The following is a 15700-nucleotide window of genomic DNA, read 5'->3' on the forward strand; positions in this document are numbered from 1 at the left end:
TTTATTTAATCCGTCAAAAACCTCACAGAGAAAAGAGAATATAGCATTTTCAGTTGTTAAACCATTTCTAAAACCAAACTGAACATTTGACAGCAAATTATGTGAATTTAAATGCTCCAGTAACCTTGTATATACAACCTTCTCGATAACTTTAGCAAACACCGATGGCATAGAAATGGGTGTAAAATTGTCAACATTATCAATGTCTCCCTTTTTATAAAGTGGTTTCACTACCGAGTACTTTAATCGGTCAGGAAACCGACCACTCCTAAAGGAAAAGTTACAGATACGAAGATAGTGCCATCAGAAAACACAAATGTTTCAGAATCACGTGTCATACCAGAAGGCATATCTCTGTATATAAAAAGACATCCTGACTGGGACTGGTGGAACACAAGCTTGAGGGCGTCTGGCTCGGAGCTATCCTTGAATTAACCGATTTGTACTGGTTCATTGTGTGACTGTGATGCCCACTGCTGTTGATATCGCTGCTGCGGATAGTGTACGACGCAGCAGAGCGACACGCTGAACACAATGGCTCTCTCTCGACAGTGCCACGTGGCCGCCTGGAGCCTGGTCTCCTTGCGACCGAACACTCTCGTGACCACCGCTGCTAGCAATGTTGTGCGGTGGCTACATTACTGCGACGTCTTTCTGCAGCATAGCAGAAGGAACGTCCAGCTTCCGGTGGCTCTATTGCGCGACCTCGTTCAAACTCAGTGAGGTGTTGCTAATGGCGTTTTTACCGCCTTAAAGGCGTTCTTGACTAACAAGAACTCACCATGTCCAATATCAAATGTAACCAACGCTCACAATCGTTATAGCGTGTACTTAAAGCAAACCTGATTTGCATCCTCATAGTGGCGCTACTGGCGCCTCTCTTATGCGACTGGCTCAAAATCTGAATAGATGTGGAAACCGCCTACCAGATTTCGTTTATGTCGCACGACTTCTTATTGGTGTTGCAATTTTTTTTCCTGTCAGTGTCTATGTTTCAGCATTTTTGGAAAATCAACCCGTAAGTGAGTGAAGTAGGGGATGAAGAGATTCATGAAAATATTTTATCATGAAAAGTATTTTTAAAGCTAAATCTATGAAAATTTATGTTTGGTTTCTCGGTCGAAAGGAAAAAAAATATGTGTTTAAGTGATTTTGGAAATTGAACCCGTAAGGAGCTGGAGTGGGAAATGAAATTTTTAATGGAATGTTTCATTATAAAAGTATTTTCGATGCTAAATCTACGAAAATTTGTGTTTTATTTCTCGGTTAGAAATAAAAAAGTACATATTTCAGTGTTTTTCGAAATTTATCCACGAAAGGGGTGAAACAGAGCATGGAGATTGTTATAACGATATTTCGCTATATTAAAATATTTTAAAGCTAAACTTATGGAATCTAGCGTTCGAAGTCTTGGTTGGAAACAAAGATATGTGTGTTAGGGGATGATAGTTTTTATGGAAATATCGCCGCAAGAACTCAAGGCAGAGGGTTTAAACCATGCATCTATGGCCTTCATTTGGGTGAAAAGTTTAGAAGGCGCTGCGAACTAAATCAAAGAAAGCTATTTAACAGTTTGTTGTGGCAAATCAACTTTGTCAGAACTGCATAGAAAAAGAAACGGATTTTTAATACATTAATTTTTCAGTAGGCCTAATAAATGTTTATAAAATTATTTTTGTTGTGATTACTATTTAAGCGTGAGGGGAGCTGCAGGTGCTAAGGTAGTCATTTTATGAATACAGGAAACAGAATCAGTCCCAGCACTGACCCCTGAGGTAGCTGCAGTTAACTATGCCTCAGTCAGACGTCACTCCATAGCCGTTCTTAATACTGTGAAGTATGACTTTTCGATCTACATCTACATCTACATCTACATGAATACTCTGCAAATCACATTTAAGTGCCTGGCAGGGGGTTCATCGAACCACCTTCTAAATTCTCTATTATTCCAATCCAGTATAGCGCGCAGAAAGAATGAACACCTATATCTTTCCATACGAGCTCTGATTTCCCTTGTTTTATCGTGGTGATCGTCCCGCCCTGTTTAGGTCGGTATCAACAAAATATTTTCGCATTCGGAGGAGAAAGTTGATGATTAGAATTTCGTGAGAAGATTCCGTCACAACGAAAAACGCCTTTCTGCTAATGATTTGTAGCCCAAATCCCATATCATTTCTGTGACACTCTCTGCCATATTTCGCGATAGTACAAAACGAGCTACCTTTCTTTGAACTTTTTCGGTGTTCTCTGTCAGTCCTTCCTGGTAAGGATCCCACACCATGCAGCAGTATTCTGAAAAGAGGATGGACAAGTGTAGTGTAGGCAGTCTCCTTAATAGGTCTGTTACATTTTATAAGTGTTCCGCCAATAAAACGCAGCCTTCCCCAAAACATTTTCCATGTGTTCTTTCCAATTTAAGTAGTTCGTAATTATAATACCTAGGTATTTAGTTGAATTTACGGTTTTTAGATTAGACTGATTTACCGTGTAACCGAAGTTTAACGATTTGCTTTTAGCACTCATGTAGTTGACCACACACTTTTCGTTATTTAGGGTCAACTGCCACTTTTGGTACCATTCAGATATTTTTTCTAAATCGCTTAGCAGTTTGTTTTGATCTTGTGATGACTTTATTAGGCGATAAACGACAGCGTCATCTGCAAACAACCGATGACGGCTGCTCAGAATGTCTCCCAAATCGTTTATATAGATAACGAACAGCAAAGGGCCTATAACACTACCTTGGGGAACGCCAGAAATCACTTCTCCTTTACTTGATGACTTTCCATCAATTACTACAAACTGTGACCTGTCTGACAGGAAATCGCAAATCCAGTTACATAACTGAGGCGATATTCCATAAGCACGCAATTTCACTACGAGCTGCTTGTGAGGTAGAGTGTGAAAAGCCTTCCAGAAATCCAGAAATACGGAATCGATCTGAAATCGCTTGTCAATAGCACTCAACACTTCATGTGAATAAAGAGGTAGTTGTGGTTCACAGGAACGATGTTCTCTAAACCCATGTTGACTGTGTGTGAATAGACAGTTTTCTTGGTGGAAATTCATAATGTTCGAACACAATATATGTTCTAAAATCCTGCTGCGTATCGACGTTAACGATATGGGCCTGTAATTTACTCCTACTACCTTTCTTGAATATTAGTGTGACCTGTGCAACTTTCCAGTCTTTGGGTACGGATCTTTCGTCGAGCGAACGGTTGTATATGATTGTTAAGCAAGGAGCTACTGCATCAGCATACTCCGAAAGGAACCTAATTGGTATACAGTCTGGACCAGAAGACCTGCTTAAGTTGTTTCACTACTCTGAGGATATTTACTTCTACGTTAGTCATGTTGGCAGCTGTTCTCGATTCGAACTGTGGAATATTTACTTCGTCTTCTTTTGTGAAGGCATTTCGATGCCTGTTCTTACAGTATGAGAGGAACGAACTGTGAGCTACTCCTGTTATTCCCTAATGATCCAACTTGTGCAGTAATATTTTGTGATCCACACACTAAGACACCTTAGTTAAAACAAAATGTAGTGACGAGGAGCTCAAAACGTTCTTTATTTTTAGACTGACTGTCGTGGCTAAGGAGTCCACGAGTCGACGGAGCGAGACTTCTACGTGAAGTGGCGCAGAATGTGCCGGGAAAGGCCGCAGCCCCGCAGACGGTGTCGCGTCGCTGAGAATGGGCCGCTCTGGGAGCGGCGAGGCGAGTGTGGGCCGATTAGCCGGCGGGGGCGGCGGGGGCGGCGGCAGCCCGCGCCGCCCGGAAAGGAGGCGGCGTGTCGCGCCGGGCCGGATTAGCGCGACAGCGACACGTCGCTCCGCAGCGGTCAGCCGGAGAGCGTGCGTTAATCGCTCGCGCCTTGTTGGGCGCGTGGCCGACGGGAAAGCGGACGCGGCCCGAGCCCCGCCTCGGCGACGCCATAAGGACCCTCGACTCAGATCCAATTTGCATCACACGCAATTAGTCACTGCACGGAAGAGATGTAAGGGTTGTCCACAGGGCTCAGTGCTGGGGCCACTCTTTTGGGACATAAACGTGCAGCCTCCTGTACAGCTTGGCAGGTATTGCAGGTGTGCTAGAGGCGACAGCCTACGCAGACGACCTCCTCCTGCTGGTTGGCGGCTGTAGCCGAATCGAGAGTAGAGAGGGCAATGACCATCTTGACGGAATGGTGTCAGAAACCAAAATGAGGGTACCACTTGATAAATCATCCTCTCTGTTACTAAAGGGTCATAAATTCAACAGTTAGAATTGATGGCTCACCAGTTTTCTGGTTGTCGGGAGGCCCGATATCTGGGTGTAGTCATCGATGAGAGGTGGAATTTCGCCCAGCATATTGACACGGTGACCCAGAGGTCGTTAGAGGTACTGAACAATCTGATAGCGATTGGGCATAAAAGGTTACACATGCCAGCTGATTTAATGAAGTGATACCATAACACCATTCTAACTTCCATACTGGGTTACACATGCCAGCTGATTTAATGAAGTGATACCATAACACCATTCTAACTTCCATACTGGGTTACACATGCCAGCTGATTTAATGAAGTGATACCATAACACCATTCTAACTTCCATACTGGGTTACACATGCCAGCTGATTTAATGAAGTGATACCGTAACACCATTCTAACTTCCATACTGGGCTACACATGCCAGCTGATTTAATGAAGTGATACCATAACACCATTCTAACTTCCATACTGGGTTACACATGCCAGCTGATTTAATGAAGTGATACCATAACACCATTCTAACTTCTGATTCTTACGGATCAGAAGTGTGGGTGCACAGGCTCAGTCGTGAGGAGGGGGCAGCGTAATCTGCTCTCGCTTTCAGTTGGGGCTAAAAACATCTCCTGGGGGCGCATTGTTGGTACTTATGGGGCTTTGTGCCTTGGATATAAAGATAAGGGAACAGGCAGCATGGTACTGGTTTATGAAACAATTGAAAGAAAAACAGCCCTCGGTCGCTATTTTTCACAAATTAACCTGGTTTCAACACTGCTAGAAGTGTCTTATTCCGAATTTAAAACAAAAAATGGTGTATATTCTATAACACGGTCACAGAATAATGACTAAAAACGGCCGGCCGCGGTGGTCTAGCGGTTCTAGGCGCGCAGTCCGGAACCGCGCGACTGCTACGGTCGCAGGTTCGAATCCTGCGTCGGGCATGGATGTGTGTGATGTCCATAGGTTAGTTAGGTTTAAGTAGTTCTAAGTTCTAGGGGACTGATGACCACAGATGTTAAGTCCCATAGTGCTCAGAGCCATTTGAACCATTTTGACTAAAAACGTATGATAGGGTATAAGTACGGAATCATTGTAAAAGACTGACAATACTTGTATGTCATATATGAAATAATAAATATGCCAAAATGGCATTAGTCACAAAGATATTTAAGATAAAGAGAACTGTGATGGCGAGCCACTAAGGGCTGCTCGTTACTTGCGTGGTGCAGGTTGCAAAACGGACTATCATTATTCTGTGAGCATGTTATAGAATATAGACCATTCTTTGTTTCAAATTCTGAAGACGACACTCCTAGCAGTGTTGAAACCAGGTTAATTTGCTAAAAATACTGACCGAGGGCTGCTTTTCTTTCAATTGTAACTATTCACGGTCTCTGAACGTGCAGCCGTGTACAAAATTTTGGTTTATGAAAGTTAAAATTGACAAAACTGAAGGAATTCTAGAAGTTCACGTCGGCGACTAGTTTGTTATCAAAAGAAGTGGGGCAGAACTCTGGCAGGAATACTGGGATAGCGGGAAAACTGGACGCAGGACTTACCAGCTGTTACCCAGTGTTCGAGAACGTTTGCAGCTGAAACGCTTTAGCCAAGTAAATGGCTACTGCACTTCCTCACGGGACATGGACCGTACCCGACATATCTTTGCCGGTTCGGGAAGTGGACTACCCCATCGTGTGATTGTGGTGCTGAGGAAGGCACTCCAGACCACGTGGTCTATCAGTGCCCCCTGTTCGATAATGTGGCCGCCAGATTAAGACAAGAATTATCCAAGCATGACACGTACCACCTCATTAGAGACCAGGGTGCTTTCAGAGTTATTGACAGCCACGCCAGCGAGGTTTCATGAAATGTCCTGCGAGATTATGGAAGGGAAAACCAGTAATTAATAGCAGTTACTGAAAGATTCCGCCGGCCGGAGTGGCCTAGCGGTTCTGGGCGCTACAGTCTGGAACCGCGCGACCGCAACAGTCGCAGGTTCGAATCCTGCCTCGGGGATGGATGTGTGTGATGTCCTTAGGTTAATTAGGTTTATGTAGTTCTAAGTTCTAGGGGACTGATGACCTCAGCAGTTAAGTCCCATAGTTCTCAGAGCCATTTGAACCATTTTTTGAAAGATTCCACGCGCCTATCCTATTCCGCTAGGGTGCGGACTGGATCATTGTCGTGGCGGTCGGGATCCGCCGTGTCTTGGAATAGGGGGAAGGTACGACACCAAACCAGACATGACACCGCACACCGATCATGACTCGTAGAAAAGGGTAGTATTTAAGCAGGAAGTAGTTTTTTCTGCAGCATCATAAGTAGTAACTGCAACGAGTCAAGTTCAGGGCCAGCCCGGTGTCAGAGGCACGCCCACTGGGATTAGCTCGGTGGGCATGGCCGGGCAAAAGTAGATTTGTATTCTCTGGCACACCTGCAATGCTGCAGGTAGTGTAGTTCGGTTGGGCAGTTTATTACAGTAGACCTAGTGATTAAGAGCAATTGTTGCCTGCCCATAGAGTAGCTAACGCTTCCTATAGTAGTAGATACGCTGCAAAGAATTGTATTGTATAAACGCATGACCTACTGATGTATTAGGTGGTGGATTAATGTAGTATTCATATTATTATTAAAATAAAGATTTTTTTTTAAAAAAAAGGGTGACAATTATTGAACTATATGATAAAGAAACGTAAATTAGTTACAAACTACGGCATTCACACTAGAGTGCTGCAACGCTCAATGTTTGACCGGTCACGGCTCGCCTGTTGACGTGGGGACCGAGCCGCTCTTGTCCGGCCCCATATGACTCGGCTCGGTCACGTACTCGCCCCATGTCTGATGTCCGGTTACCGGACACGCGGATAACCGAGCATGACCGGTCACCGCTGACGTCTCACGTCGCCTCGCTGCTCTGTACCGTACAAATCCAACGCCTCTCTCTCTCTCTCTCTCTCTCTCTCTCTCTCTCTCACACACACACACAGTGTATTTATCTCTGTCTCTCTCTCTCTCTTTTAAGACAAAAGTAACGTTTCCAAGAACGGGTACGTGACACAGCTAAATTCATAAAGCATTTGGAAAGTAAAATGATATTTCAATACAATCGCGGATAGAAGACGAGTGTCATTTCCAAACAGAAGATCTATTTTTCCTTTCATTAACAGGAAACATTGAATAACTGCTGTCCCTGTAATCTAAAAGACAACCATCTTCACAAAGAAAGCATACAAAGAACATTCAATATTTACAGACGTAACTTGTCATACTTTTCACTTGTTTGCAACAGAAACAAAATTATAGTTATTGTTGATCAGTAAATCACAAACGCGTTCCGGATTTAACTGGCTGACATCTGCCACGTTAACTTCTCCGTAATGCGCACCTAGATGTATTAATTCTTTGCCTAGTTCTCTGAAACCTTCACTGGAATCAGCATTAAAAGGTCTCACATCGTTAGCACAGATTGCAACACACTTTGCTGTAATACTATTTTTTATTACTGCCGGTATCCCTAAAGGAGCAGTATCTTTGTCAGGTTTCTTGCAACTATGTTTCTTTAAATGAGTGGTTTCCGACTGGAAACACACTAATGTTGAGCAGTTTATGCTCGATGCTTACCCAGTAGACGCACTGTTTTCGTCTACAACTAACAGAAATGTACTCCATACTTGGCTTTTAAGACCTTCCCGTTTCTTCAATGTGTAAACATTGGTTTCAATATTACGTCTTAACTGCACTGGCTTCCTCGCGCTGCATGATTACAGAGAGAGACAAACCACAAATGAGAAGACCGTACTGGCTGCAGTCTCACACGGATAATGACACGTGTAATGTGTTTGAAGTTACGTGCTACGTATTCGGTCACGGCATCTATGCTCGGTCACAAGAACTAGTGCGGGCAGCCTATCCAGTTAGGGTGTGCTCGCCCCATCTCGTATTTAGTGCTCGCTTACTCGGTCATGCAGGACTCTAATTCACACACTTTATCCCACATGTAAACGTCACTACAGATATTCAGATTTAGGTAATGATATGTTCGGTACGCCTCCCATCATTGTCGATGAATTGGCGCAGACGAATAGCGATATTCTGCATGACACTCTGAAGTGCCGGAACACCGATACTGTCGATGACCTCCTAAATGGCTGCTTTCAGCTCAGCAATGTTTTGGCGTTACTGCTGTACACCTTGCCTTTAATATAGCCCCACAAAAAGGAGTCGCATGTGTTCGCAACCGGAGAATATGGCGGCCAATCGAAGCCCATGCCAATGGCCTGTGCATATCCTGAAGCCACAATGCTTCTCCAGGACATCAGACATTATTCTGCTTCGATGGCCTGGAACTCCGTCTTATATGAACCACAGTTTGTCGGAATGAGGGTCACTTTGGATATTGGGGATGATATCATCTTCCAAACGCTTCAAGTACTGTTCGGTAGTCACCGTGTCCTTAAATCAAACCATGCATGCGCATACTAATCCCAACCATATCACGCGGCCAACAGTTCAGCTTCAACATCCTAACGCAAACCGTTGAGAAGTTATGACGATTTAATTTCATATAATTCAATAGTTTTCACTCTGCAGCTCTAACCGTGTTGTCGGATTCGTATAATGCTTCGCACAATACACACACAACTTATGTTAAACACAAAAATATACACAGAAATGATCAACAAAACCACTTTATAGGGTGCGTCAGAACAGTACGACAGCTTATTCGTTCCCTTACAGTTGCTACTTTGCACGCTATTCGCGCTTCGTTTATCTACTTCCTGACAATTTAAAAACTTTTAACTTCGCATGCGACGTAGCACTGTTGACAAACGACCTGAAAAGACATACACAGCCACACTTATTCTTACCTGTGTCAGCTTCTGCATTATACTATGTCGTGTAATTGTTACGACAAACTAGTGCACATTTGTTATTTTTAATCGTCAAAGCTTTGTTACTTGGCTCTTGCGTCTCAGTGAAGATTGTTTAATATTCTACATGAAAGTGAATACATGTCTCCATTAGCACAAAATACACTGATGAGCCAAAACGTTATGACCACCTGCTTAACAGCTTGATTATCCGTCTTTGGAACGAAATATGTCACTGATTCCGAAAGTTTGTTGGTAAGTTCGTGGAAGTATGTGGCATTAGATGTCTACGCACAGGTCATGTAATAACGGACCGCTGATTTACGAGGGCAGTTCAATAAGTAATGCAACACATTTTTTTTCTCGGCCAATTTTGGTTGAAAAAACCGGAAATTTCTTGTGGAATATTTTCAAACATTCCCGCTTCGTCTCTTATAGTTTCATTGACTTCCGACAGGTGGCAGCGCTGTACGGAGCTGTTAAAATGGCGTCTGTAACGGATGTGCGTTGCAAACAACGGGCAGTGATCGAGTTTCTTTTGGCGGAAAACCAGGGCATCTCAGATATTCATAGGCGCTTGCAGAATGTCTACGGTGATCTGGCACTGGACAAAAGCACGGTGAGTCGTTGGGCAAAGCGTGTGATATCATCGCCGCAAGGTCAAGCGAGACTGTCTGATCTCCCGCGTGCGGGCCGGCCGTGCACAACTGTGACTCCTGCGATGGCGGAGCGTGCGAACACACTCGTTCGAGATGATCGACGGATCACCATCAAACAACTCAATGCTCAACTTGACATCTCTGTTGGTAGTGCTGTCACAATTGTTCACCAGTTGGGATATTCAAAGGTTTGTTCCCGATGGGTCCCTCGTTGTCTAACCGAACACCATAAAGAGCAAAGGAGAACCATCTGTGCGGAATTGCTTGCTCGTCATGTGGCTGAGGGTGACAATTTCTTGTCAAAGATTGTTACAGGCGATGAAACGTGGGTTCATCACTTCGAACCTGAAACAAAACGGCAATCAATGGAGTGGCGCCACACCCACTCCCCTACCAAGAAAAAATTTAAAGCCATACCCTCAGCCGGTGAAGTCACGGTTACAGTCTTCTGGGACGCTGAAGGGGTTATTCTGTTCGATGTCCTTCCCCACGGTCAAACGATCAACTCTGAAGTGTATTGTGCTACTCTTCAGAAATTGAAGAAACGACTTCAGCGTGTTCGTAGGCACAAAAATCTGAACGAACTTCTCCTTCTTCATGACAACGCAAGACTTCACACAAGTGTTCGCACCCGAGAGGAGCTCACAAAACTGCAGTGGACTGTTCTTCTTCGTGCACCCTACAGCCCCGATCTCGCACCGTCGGATTTCCATATGTTTGGCCCAATGAAGGACGCAATCCGTGGGAGGCACTACGCGGATGATGAAGAAGTTATTGATGCAGTACGACGTTGGCTCCGACATCGACCAGTGGAATGGTACCGTGCAGGCATACAGGCCCTCATTTCAAGGTGGCGTAAGGCCGTAGCATTGAATGGAGTTTACGTTGAAAAATAGTGTTGTGTAGCTAAAAGATTGGGGAATAACCTGGTGTATTTCAATGCTGAATAAAACAACCCCTGTTTCAGAAAAAAATGTGTTGCATTACTTATTGAACTGCCCTCGTACATACGCGGTGATGACGTCCGATAGCGGCCCAGATGGGAGGTGAATTTGGTTGCCGAGACGTCAACATCTGTTCACTGTGTGGCTCTTCAAACCACTGTAGCACGGTTCTGGTTCAGAGACACGGACAATTAAGCTGCTGAGAGATGTCATCGTCGTCGGGGAAGACATCAAGGATGAAAGGATGCAAGTGGTTCGCAGCTGTCGGAGTGTCTTCGATTACAACCACAGGTTCCATACAAGCAGGAGAACGTCTCCCATAACATAATACTACTTCCACCAGCCTGCGTCGGTGACCCGCTGCACTTTACGAGCCGCCGTTCACCTCGATGACGACGTTCGTAGAGACGACCATCGACATAGCGTAGCAAACACGTAATTCGCCCGAAGAGCCGACACGTTTCCATTGGTCGACGGACGAATCTCGTGCGCACTGCGCTCATGTTGGACGATATCGTTGGATCAACATCTGAACAGGTGGGGGTGGTATACTGCGGAGCTCCACGTTGTACGATGAACGGCGTGCTCCGGAACACTTTTGCGTGGGTCAGTATTGCGCTCTTGTAAGTAGGCTGTTTATGTTTTCTTATTGGCAACGTTACGTAGCGCTCTGTATGAAAATCACTGGCTGTGCTGTGTGCAGTCTGTGGCTTGTTTGCATTGTTGTCTGCCATTGTAGTGTTGGGCAGCGGCAGCTGGATGTGAACAGCGCGCAGCGTTGCGCAGTTGGAGGTGAGCCGCCAGCAGTGGTGCATGTGGGGAGAGAGATGGCGGAGTCTGGAAATTTGTAAAAATGGATGTCATGAACATGTATATTATGATTATTAAGGTAAATACATTGTTTGTTCTCTATTAAAATCTTTCATTTGCTAACTATGCCTACTAGTAGTTAGTGCCTTCCGTAGTTCGAATCTTTTATTTAGCTGGCAGTAGTGGCGCTCGCTGTATTGCAGTAGTTCGAGTAACGGAGATTTTTGGTGAGGTAAGTGATTTGTGAAAGGTATAGATTAATGTTAGTCAGGGCCATTCTTTTGCAGGGATTTTTGAAAGTCATATTGCGTTGCGCTAAAAATATTGTGCGTCACTTTAAGCACAGTCTTGTATAAATTTTTCTAAGGGGACGTTTCACTCTTTCGGCAGAGATGCAGTAGATCACCATTTATCCTACTTTACAGGGCAGACAAGCCTCGCCGGCCGCTGTGGCCGTGCGGTTCTAGGCGCTTCAGTCTGGAACCGCTGCTGCTGCTACGGTCGCAGGTTCGAATCCTGCCTTTGGCATGGGTGTTGTGTGATGTCCTTTGGTTAGTTAGGTTTAACTAGTTCTAAGTGTAGGGGACTGATGGCCTCTGATGTTAAGTCCCATAGTGCTCATAGCCATTTTTGAGAAGCCTCCCTACCCCACGTACCGTGAACAGTCGTGGACTTCCAACGATTTAGCGCTTAATGGTAGTTTTATTGACCTTCTACCTATATCCGTAGATGCTCACGACAGCAGCACGTGAACATTCGACCAGCTTCACCGATTTCGAGATACTCGTTCCACAGCCTCTGCGTAATAATGATCTGCTCTTTGTCAAAATGGCTTGCTCAATAGATTTTCCCATTTGCAGCCCATGTCTTTGCTCGTCCGTGTCTTCTCGGCTTACGTTCTTTTGTTACCTCGTGACGTGCCGCAACGTCACCAGCTGGCATCCAACGTCGCGGTGGGCACTGCTCTTAATGTTTTGGCTGATCAGTGCACATAATGTGGTGTCACCGCCAGACACCACACTTGTTAGGTGGTAGCTTTTAAATCGGCCGCGGTCCGCTAGTATACGACGGACCCGCGTGTCGCCACTGTCAGTAATTGCAGACCGAGCGCCACCACACGGCAGGTCTAGTGAGACGTACTAGCACTCGTCCCAGTTGTACAGCCGACTTTGCAAGCAACGGTTCACTGACAACTACGCTCTCATTTGCCTAGACGATAGTTAGCATACCCTTCATATACATTTGCTACGACCTAGCAAGGCGCCGTATTCAATTGATATTGAGATTCTCTTAATGTATCATCAAGAGCGATGTTCTGCAAATGTGGATTAAAGTTAAGTATTCCAGGAGCTACGTACTTTTCTTTATAGCATTCATTACGTATCCTGTTTCAGACCTCACGCCAGCCTGCGTGAGTTTAAGCGCGTGCCTTTCGGCTTCCTCGCATTGCGTCCAGGCTGTCTTGTCTAGACACAACACATAGCATGTCTTTACATGCATTAATAAAATCCTTTATGGAGCCCCACGTTGTGGAGTGTCTGTATGACGCGTCGTATCGTGTTTTCTTAGTGTATTGTGTTCTGGTTTCAATGGTCTTTAAATATGCTTCAGATGCAAATAGAAGTTAAAGTTAGTTAGGTTAATCTTTGCATTAAAAACGAATATTATTTCCAGACAACAACATTAATACTCAAACACAGTTATGACGCCAACAACGCTCTGATGCTATGTCAATATGATTAATCATTTGTGGGCAAAAGCGCAAAAGGTACACACATCAGAGCAGTAAATTTCAGTAGAGCATGAATTAACAAAGTTCTCAGGGGTTTCACTCGGAAATGGACTGGTTTCTATGTAAATAATGTATTACTGTGTTGCCAATAAACTCTGCAACGAGCCAGTATTTTTAATTAACATTCCGTGATCGCTGTGATGGTGAATACGGTAAACCGAACATACTCGGCAGCATATGTCCGGTACGACCACTGTTTTTTTTATTAAATTCTTACCAAATAGTTACCTTTAACCTTGGATAAAGATCGAATGAACTTTTTCATAAATAAATAGGCTCGAAGAGACGTAATTGACAAAATTAATTAGGGCGATAGCAATAATAACCAACAATAGAAGACAGAAGCTATGTAAAACTATCTTAAATATTTCACGTTAGGGCACTACATTAAAAATGAAAGAAGTTTATGATGATTAACAAATGTATTACTATATTCCGAAATCGATAAAGTAAATAATTCATACAGTTATTGTTAGTAGATCTGTATTTTGATAAGAGCAATTACGATCAGGTTCGTCTAAGCCAGCGGTAATCTTAGGAGAGCTAGAGCCAGCCTTTATTCAGTGGATAGAAGGAGGAAAGAGCAGTAACTATTAATGTCTTTTGTAATCAGAATCTGAGATCACACAGTCGTATGTAGATGCTAATCAGCGTCGCTGAGCACCTTTAATTACTCGCTTCGCACTATTTCTTTCGTTTTCTACAGTACTTTCATTTATCACACAGATCAAAAATTATTCTGTCTGTTTTCCAGTGAATCATAACCAGGAGACAGTACAGGTGACACGAGCCTTTGCGGTACCACTCGACTAGCAGATAGCTGGTTACTATCCTGCTGGTGGAAGAATTTTTCATGAACTGTGTATGGCCGTTACCGCGTAACTTTTTGAAAAGAGAACGAAATAAAATATTCTGTTAAATTTGGAACGAAATGTTTTGGTCAAAATCTTTTTTATGTTCGTTAAAAGCCACGCCTAATTTTTCTCAGGGCGCTATCGCCAGAAATATCATACGTATTCCAAAGTGAAGACATCCGTCTTACTTACAATCGATATAAAAAATATCTTTCTTTAATGTTACGCGATAAACAAATGAAACACAATGCTCAATTATTTATTTATTCTTCTCTGTGATGCTTGATGCTCCAGTATAGCCGCATATGTGCAATGGCGGCGTATACAATTGAAATAATTACTCTACTGGCCATTAAAATTGCTACACCAAGAAGAAATGCGGATGATAAACGGGTATTCATTGGACAAATATATTATACTAGAACCGACATGTGATTACATTTTCACGCAGTTTGGGTGCATAGACCCTGAGAAATCAGTACCAAGAACAACTACCTCTGGCCGTAGTAACGGCCTTGAAATGCCTGGGCATTGAGTCAGAGATAGCTTGGATGGCGTGTAGAGGGACAGCTGCCCATGCAGCTTCAACACGGTACCACAGTTCCTCAAGAGTAGTGACTGGCGTATTATGACGAGCCACTTGCTCGGCCACCATTGACCAGACGTTTTCAGTTGGTGAGAGATCTGCAGAATGTACTGGCCAGGGCAGCAGTCGAACATTTTCTGTATCCAGAAAGGCCCGTACAGGACCTGCAACATGCGGTCGTGCATTATCCTGCTGAAATGTAGGGCTTCGCAGGGATCGAATGAAGGGTAGAGCCACGGGTCGTAACACATCTTAAATGTAACGTCCACTGTTCAAAGTGCCGTCAATGCGAACAAGAGGTCACCGAGACGTGTAACCAATGGCACCCCATACCATCACGTTGGGTGATACGCCAGTATGGCGATGACGAATACACGCTTCCAATGTGCTTTCACCGCGATGTCGCCAAACACGGATGCGACCATCATGATGCTGTAAACAGAACCTGGATTCATCCGAAAAAGTGACGTTTTGCCATTCGTGCACCCAGGTTCGTCGTTGAGTACACCATCGCAGGCGCTCCTGTCTGTGATGCAGCGTCAAGGGTAACCGCAGCCATGGTCTCCGAGCTGATAGCCCATGCTGCTGCAAACGTCGTCGAACTGTTCGTGCAGATGGTTGTTGTCTTGCAAACGTCCCCATCTGTTGACGCTGGGATCGAGACGTGGCTGCACGATCCGTTACAGCAATGCGGATAAGATGCTTATCTCGACTGCTAGTCATACGAGGATGTTGGGATCGAGCACGGCGTTCCGTATTACCCTCCTGAACCCACCAATTCAAAAAAATGTGTGTGAAATCCTATGTGACTTAACTGCTAAGGTCATTAGTCCCTATCCACCGATTCCATATTCTGCTAACAGTAATTGGATCTCGACCAACGGGAGCAGCAATATCGCGATACGATAAACCGCAATCGCGATATGCTACT

The sequence above is a fragment of the Schistocerca cancellata genome, chromosome 9, assembly GCF_023864275.1.
Source record: "Schistocerca cancellata isolate TAMUIC-IGC-003103 chromosome 9, iqSchCanc2.1, whole genome shotgun sequence".
Taxonomy (NCBI): domain Eukaryota; kingdom Metazoa; phylum Arthropoda; class Insecta; order Orthoptera; family Acrididae; genus Schistocerca; species Schistocerca cancellata.